Here is an 8995-nt window from a genome sequence, read left to right as displayed (position 1 = left end):
AAAGGCTTGCTCTGCACAGTTATTACAGAAACTGGTACTGTTTTATATTCTATCACTATATAATGTTCAATTTCTTTCCACCCAAATAAATGTAATCTGGAGCCGCAAAACCTTTTGACCTATAAAATGAACATTATGTATAAAGTTATATAGATATAATCTACCCATTCTTTGTGGAAAATTCATAAAATCAAAAGTAATCCACTATATAATTTGGATTTTACGTAGCCCATGCTTGAGAAAACCCGCTGGCATAATTATGTGGATCCAAAGATGGACAGGACTCTTAATGTGTACATGACTTCATTTATATGCTGGGAACGACACATTTCAGACACAAATTTGTCGGGTTTTGGGAGGTTTTCAATTCCACATTTGACGTAGACCAAGGATGTGATGCATATTTTAGTGGACAAAAATACAACACTACTTTTATTTATTACCTTGAGCCCTAAAAAAAAAGAAGTGTTCACTTAACTTAAAATAAAGCTACAGAAAGTCACTGCAGATCCAGGAAAAACCACAGACCCCTGTGTTAAACCATAGTCTACAGTGGAGAATGAATAGTCGATGCCTTCTGATATGTAGTAAAACCAGGTAACAGTCTGTCTGCTGTTTATGGATCCCATAGAGCACATGTGTATAACTCAAGGCCCGGGGGCCAGATGTGGCCCGCGAGTGATTAATTGGTCTTAAAAATCTGTGTTAAAATTGGTCTATGCTGCTTTAAGGCGTGTGTTGACCATAAACTACATTTCCCACAATGCATGGTGATTGCGTTACCCGCAAAGTGACGGCACCAGTGTATCATTGTATATGCATCATGCGACGAGTGAAATTGAATAAGTAATAAATACAGAAAGTTATTTAGCAATATGTTACAGAATAGTTACCTTTACTTTACATTATATTTGGTTACATTTATTTACATTTATTCTGTATGACGGTTACATCTCGCCCTTTGAGGGTAACCATTATGCTGGTGTGGCCCTCAGTGAAAAAGAGTTTGACACCCCTGCCATAGAGCCTTTCAGTTGGGATGTAAAAATAGTAAAATCTCATTATATGATAATATTACAGTTACAAGCTTAAGGCCCTGGTTTTACTTCTAGACATATGCGCACAGGCTGGACGCATTTAATAGGTCCATTCATCCATGGTGAGTGAGGTACACTGTCACTGCTAAGCTTTTGTGTCTTTGTAGAGAACTGGTATTAGTGGTAATAACGTCACATTACTCATGTGTTATTCACACAGCTGGAACACTTGTATTTACTCTACAAACAATTCTCGACTACACACTTGAGGCTAACGCTCTAAGCAAACAAGAGCGGGAACAGCAGCTCAAATCAAACATATATTCTCTTAACTTATCAGGTTGTCCCAACTTCCTTGATTTCTCTGTGAGCTTGTTCGCTCGTTCCGTTGGGAGCTGGCATAAAGCAAATGCAACTATCCATGACTGGGTTTTCCATATTGTTGTAATAATCAAGCAGGGCACACATGGGAAGATGGTCTCTGAGGTTCTCACTTTCCACTACTCTACTGCAACAAAAGTAGTTATACTGTCACAGGTCCACAGTATCAAGACTCTTTTGTTATCGCAATATTTCAAAACTGAAAATACCATTATACTTCTAGCATCATTTTCTGGAGCGTTTTTTACTGTATTGCTTAAAATCCTCTTCACAACCCGATTGTAACCAATTAATTAATGCATTAATGCACAAAAATTAAAAATGGCAGTCAGCTGTGGAACGAACAGGCCTGGAAAACCACCATCCAATCCCTCTTCGTGCACTAATCACGCATGCTCAGAAGACAACGGCAGAGCTTGTGCTAGCTTGCTAAATCCAACAAGACCGTTGCAGCAATGTTTCCAACAATGCTTTATTGGGAAAGCTTCTGCCAAGAAAGAGGCTGATGAAGAGCGATCCAAGACCACAGTGAACATGGGTGGAGCATTTGAACGGTACACACGGAAATTAAACTGCTAAGTGGAACCATATAACCTTCTTCTGCTTGTCCTCATAGGAGAACCCTTTTTGGCTCCAGGTAGAACCTTTTTATAAAGGTTCCACCAGAAACCCTTTTTGGAGGGTTCCACCAAGAACCCTTTTAAAACCCTTCATTCAGGGAAAGGGTTTTTTAGAAGCAAATGATTCCTCATAGAACCTCAACCCTTGTAGAAGAACACTTTTGGAACCCTTATTTCGAAGAATGTAGCAACAACTGAAAGGCCAGAAAGGGTGCCAAAATGATGCGATGGTGGCCCTGTTTCTACTGGAGTTGGTGGTTAACTTTGTCTTTGTGATCTTTTTGTGAGTATTTATTGTGTTTGATATGTATCCAAAAAACTTGGTGTCAAGGAAAAATACCAAAAGTTACCGAGCTCTCATGAATCCGCATTTGTTGCGCGTGCTCTGGAGGTGTAATCTGAAGAAAGGCACTTGGACTTTTGAATTCCAAATGTAGCCAACTCAAACAGGTTTTTTTTGTCCACGATCTCCAACCCAACCTTTAAATCAAGTGATCTGAGATATACAGTAAGTAGACTTTTACAGCTCCTCTGGGCTCAATTTCCATGCGACCTTGGGTATTTGCAACATTGGCTATAACTGTCTATGCTGCAAATCAACCTAAAAAAAAGACTTAAAAAAGAGAGTCAAACTATAAACATCAATCAAACATGTATTAATATGGGTACAGCATTTCATAAAGGGAGTGGACTGCCTCTGTTCATCTATCATGCACGAAGCATCAGCCTGGAGTCATCTGGTGGGATGAGTTCAGTACATAGAGTTCTCATTCCACAACATTAGTATTTCTCAACACTGAGATTAAACTCGGCTATCTGCTACTTCCCTAGTGATCCTGCCTACTGCAGCTGTAAGTGCAGGATAAATCTGACTCTAGTCTGAGTGGAATATCACCTCCCACAGTAGAAACACATGTTCTCCTCACATGGATTTTTCTGGAAAGGTCGACATGCCTCTGTGGGATTCATAAACTGTCACTAAATGCCAGTTTGGCAGTGTTTGGCACCACAGTAAATGTCCAACCATCAACAAACATGGACATGGTTTTAGATTATCAACATTTCTTGAACTCTATGAACTCCATTACTCATTTGCATCAGCATTTTTGGAGACCTCGTAGTCTCAAACAGTAAATCACTAAGACCCTCAGACCCTGAGAAGACCCGCATAAAATAAGCATACGTCAGGTGACGTACAGTATGTTAAGTTCTTGCTCCTTATCTATCTTGGTGATTCCTTTCAGCAGCCAGCTTCGTTCATCGCATCTCTCGCTGCTGCGATTTGCCAGTAAGACACACGGCACCGATCAGGCCCATCTGCTCCTCACAAACTGTGGTTCACACTTCAAAGACGTCTCTCACACCAGCGACTGCAAGGAGGTGCAAGTCTGATCATTTTCAGGAATAATAAAGTGCTGCTTCTCAAACATATGATAGGATTGGTTATCCTGTATACCAAGTACTTGCATATTCTGGTATATTTATATCCATATTCAATAAAATGAATTAATATTTACATGCTTAATCAATCACAAATATGTCAATGTTTGTGTATGGTGCTAACACACTTTGAGAGTCAGTGCCATTTTGTTGTCCCTAAGGTTTAAAACACCTTCACAATGTAACCCTAAGATTGATTTTATTTTATTTTTTCTCGTCCATATTGTGTCACACTGTATCTCAGTGATATCCATATTGGTAGATTGTGGCATCATGCAAAAGGAGTATGGAACCATTGCTGTAATTCTCTGAGGACGTTGCTCTCTTAGCCCCATCTTCGCCCCTCCCCTCGACATTTTGACAGAATATATGACCACACTCAATCCACAATCAATCGAAGTGACTTGTTTAGCATCCAGGCCCATACCTGTGGTCTCCCTGCCTCTGAGAATGAGCTCCCCCTTAGCTCAGACATAAAGCAATGCTCCAGTTCTCAGGGGGGTCTTTCTCTGTCCCTACCAATCCATAACTGTGACAGCGTGTCATGGCAGGGCCACAGAGTTTGTTCTCCCCGGGGATCTCTAATCCAAGAGGCGGGACCTGGTTCCCCCCCTCATTCCATGCGACCTTCACATTTCACTGCGGAGATGCCGTTTGGAATAGTAACGACACATGGGCCCCGCGTCACATGCTGCTGTAATACTTGATACTTGCATCACATCCCATCACTTACCCCCAAGGAAAGTGTAGCTCTCACTTGTGACTCCACGTCAAATGCCAGTTTTGACCATGCTCTGATTTGACAATGAAATGTTGAAAATAATTATTTACTGTCTGTGTTGTTAAAGGTCAGTTTATGCTAATCATTTTTTTATTATTTGTTATTTATTAGTATCATGCAGTTATGGGATTCTTGTCAATGCTTTTTTTCCACTCTGCCAGAGAGAGTCTTTTTGTCGGGGCCTCTGCACGGTTGCTGTGAAACACGTGCAAGTATAATTAGACACTATATACAGGAACAATGCACTAACTGGCATGTGTGTGCGTTTGGTGCGTTCGCTTTTGAAGTGCAACCGTAACATTAAGGCAGAGAAGTTGATGAGATGCTGCATTCAATTCCCTCCATGCCCCGATGTGTGTCACGCTCGTTTCATGCTTTGCTGTGGCGGCAGCTGCTCACATTTTCCTCAGTGGTGACAACGAGACAGACTCGCTGAAGCATTTAACTCGTCCAAATGTAAACATCAATGCATCAAGTATTGTGACCTGTACAGCGAAAACTAATATTTGATCCCCTTAGTGTTTTTTTTGTAATGTAACGAAGTACAAATACTTTGCTGACTGCACTTAAGTAGAATTGTTATCGTTTTACATTGTTATTTAGAACTTTTACTCCACTACATTTCCAAAATAAAATGTGTACTTTTACTCTGATACATTTCCCTGAACCATCTTCATTACTCATTACTACAAAATAAAAGTTGAATTGGTGACGTGATGCCCGTTTGTCACTAGTTGTTTTTAGCGGCACCAGCTGTCAGCTGTCAATCTACACACGAGTGATCGTAGCTGAGGAATGACCCAGAGCATGGCGAGACCTAAACATTTATACCTGAGGAACACCCCTTTCACATACCTTTGTCTGTTAAAGGGGTCTGCCCCTCTAGGCCGTGCTTTCCCACCCCTTAGTCTACTGCAGGTATCGTTGCTGACCTCCTGCAGGACGTTGTATTTAGGTGAAAGTTGAGTCTAGACATCCTAATTTAAGTACACAAAAGGACCTGGTATCTTGTGTTAGGAAAGGGGTGTTGGGCAGCTGTAGCTCTGAGACAAAGACATTTAATTTACTGTTACACCGCTCAGCTGTTAGCTGCAGATTTCGGCTCCAAGTGGACCTAAAACACACCAGTGGCTCGTTGTTTACCGTCTCTGGGTTTTTGTTGTACACTTCGGACGCCGGGTTTCATCCATCGGTTGTTTCAGCACTGAGCTGTCAGCTGAGTGGCCAACCAGTACCTTTACTTTTACTTCTACTACTTAAAGGTCAACTGGCCATAAAATCCTCCTAATATCACTCAGGAATAATGTTCATATAACATACTCAACTCACCAACAACAACAGTACAGCCAAAATAATTGCATTAAAAAAAATCTTTTGCAGACTGCAAATCATGTTTATGTTTTGAAATCATGTTTTGGCGTGTGGCGCCACCTACCGCCGTCTACCAATCATTGCAGTCAGTAGAGTCTAAGCTGCCAAGCAACCACGGGTTGCCAGTTACGTCAGAAAACGAAACCTAAAAGACCTCTTGAATTTTAATGTAGTAACAGTTTTTGGCCACACTCTTACATATGGCACCTTTAAGTACATTTTATATCAGAAATTTACTTTTGATACTTAAGTACATTAAATGTCAGGTACTTTAAGAGTTTTACTCAAGTAATTTTCTAACAGCTGACTTCAACTTCTACCATAGTCATTTTCTGGTAAAATACTTGTACTTTTGCTCGAGTATCTCTTTCAAGTACTTTATAAAAGACCGATTTCGGGAAACACAGATTGACGTTTTATGGCACAAGCAACTAAACCTTCAATCGAGAAAATAACTGACGGATTAATCGGCAATGCTTCCCGACTGACACCCATCTCAGTATGATGCGTTTTTTTCCCCACTTTAAACAACAAAGCTGTAAATGACACATTTGTACCGATGAATTTAATCTATAGCCATACCAGTCATTGTAATAAATAAAGAATCCGCTCAGTACTTGACTTAGTTAAAACACTGGTGCTGCTTCTTTATCAACATCACACAACATTCAGCTGCTTCACATTTTTCCACCTTTAGCTTAAAATAAGTCCCAGCTGTTTATTTTTACAGTGTAGCAGACGTGCGCGGGCCTCTCACACATTTTGGTCACGACAGAACAGTGTGCGCGTCTCTTTACAGCTTGACGCGCGGGCATCTATGCTTCTTGCATTTTACAAGAGATGGGGAGTTTAAGTGCTCATTTAACCCTTAAATTGCTCTGCTTCAGATTGTGGCAAGGAAAGAGTTCCAGCATTATTTATGACCTTGGCCTTTACCGTGGCTCATGATAACTGTGGCAATGTGAATGTGTAATGATTCGACACTGGCAGGCATCACATCCAGTGTATGAATAATCAATACAGAGTACATGCTCTGTGTGTGTGTCTGTGTGTGTGTCTGTGTGTGTGTCTGTGTCTGTGTGTGTGTGTGTGTGTGTGTGTGTGTGTGTGTGTGTGTGTGTGTGTGTGTGTGTGTGTGTGTGTGTGTGTGTGTGTGTGTGTGTGTGTGTGTGTGTCCCACTCGCCTTTATTGATCAGCGAGTGTGTTCCTGTGAGCCAGACTGAATGAGCAGAAAAGAAAAAAGCCTTGCTCCTCATTACTCAGTTCAGCATTGTCACTGCTGATGGGAACCAACGCTCTTCTTTTCTCTGACAACAGTGATGAAAAAAAAAATCCTCTTAACATCAAGGGATTGATCAAATGCCCTCATTCCCATGTAACGCCACTTATAATTCCAGCCTCTGTCTGAGTTAATAAGTCATTTTTTAACTCGACTGATAGAAACTCTATCTTCGGCGCTTGAGCCCCAGAAGGTTTGGTATATAATAGTTCTGTTTTATCTTTAGCAAGCAGCCAATTACTGCCTGAATGTCTGAATTACCTTGTGGAATAGAAATGTTATTAAAGCTGGGGTATGCAACATAACGTTAGCATCGCTGATCAATAATTTCATTAACCTTTCCGCATAATGTAACTTAATGGATCAAAAGCAAGAACGTCCGCACCTCCTCTGGGCTCTCTTTCCAGCCTTTGGGAAATCTGTCCGATGATGGGAGACTTTGACCAAATCAGAGTGCAGGTCAGAGTGAGGGTGCTCCTATACCGACTGTTCTGCTCAGCAGCTGCACGTACAAGTCTCTATAGTGTAAAGTTCTCTTATTCCAGCATATTTTAGAAACTGCCTTTGCTGCAAATGGCCCTTAAACCTCGTCCACACACTGTGATTTTGTAGCCAGTCGATGTATTTGGTCACAGTCACAGTTAAAAGCCCCTAATCTGTATGTGATCATCATTCACTGAGTGTGAAATTTACAAAGACATGCCAGTATTAACCCTTAGAAGACAGAGCATTTTGGCTATGTTAAAACATACAGTATAAAACAGAGGCTATAAGAATGTGCAATGAGTTTATTATATAATTTTTTCACGCAATCTGAGGAAAACGAATTGTCATTCCGGAGCAAAAACTACTCAAAATGCTTACAATTAGATTGAATTTGTGAAATTTTGAAATACGTCACAGTTCAAAGTTCACTTGGCTCGTTTTTATGAACAAAAAGAAAAGAAAAATGCACTATTCTGCACTATTATTCCTACTATTATCACTACACACACACGATGTCCATATAAGGAGTCATGTAATATTACCATGCATGCACCTGCGTGGGCACTATGGGTTAAAGATCAGAGACGACACTACTGCAGTAAAAGCTCAATGGTCGACACAGTGTAGATGTGACACCAAGCAACATTAAAGGTGATATATGTGCAGTGACCCTTGTCTTGTTTTGTCACAAACCAAATATTTTCAGTTTTCTGTCATTGAAGAGCAAAGAAACCACAGAACTTGTTGTTAAAAAAAAAGAAAACTATTCTTAGATAAGTTCTTCAACTCGCCTCCATTTCTCAATGTTTTGTTTCCATGGAGATGGTGACCCAGACAAACCTTCCTGCTTCCTGTGAGATGCTTCTAGGAGGTTGTGTACAGCGGCATGACCTTCCTCTTGCTGCATCTTTATATTTTGTCTGTATTAATACAACTCTTTCTGAGTCTTGATGAGAGTTTTGACATTCACCTATTCAAACCTTTTCACATTCACATCCGTACTTGACAATACATTCTGCACTTTTTCTATCGCACTTTGCTGCCGAAAACATTACTTTGTTAGTCATAATTCATGTCACCATACACCACACAATATTTATTTTTCAAATCAAATGGCACATGCAAGTTTGTCTTTAACACCTACATTTTTCAATATTGAAAGCCTCACACCGATCAGATTGAGCAATTGACAAATTGTGATGATTACCATGAGTCCATGACGGGTTAAAAACATGATATTCTGTTCACAAAGACACAAAAGCAACACCATCATTGTACAAGATATGAACCAGAGAATGTTGTTGTACTGCAGAAATAAATTAAAGCTCCAATATGTACTGTCACTTCTATCCTCCCAAAGAAATTCTGAGTAATGACCAAAACACTTTCAGTTTTTCAGTGATGGGATGTAGCTGCAGTATTAGTTCTGAACGGGTGTGATTGTCAAAAGCTCCATGAGGACATGCAGAATTCAAGGTTAGCTTATTTACATTAACTTGAAGGTCTACCACCAAAATCTAAAGCCACTACTGAAATAGGATTTCAATGTTATCATGTCTTGGTATCTACAGCTACTTTCACTGCCCCTCAGTTTCCTGT

The sequence above is a fragment of the Microchirus variegatus genome, assembly GCF_963457635.1.
Source record: "Microchirus variegatus genome assembly, chromosome: 7".
Lineage (NCBI taxonomy): Eukaryota > Metazoa > Chordata > Actinopteri > Pleuronectiformes > Soleidae > Microchirus > Microchirus variegatus.
The sequence above is the reverse complement of the archived record's forward strand: the minus strand, read 5'-3'. Positions refer to the sequence as shown.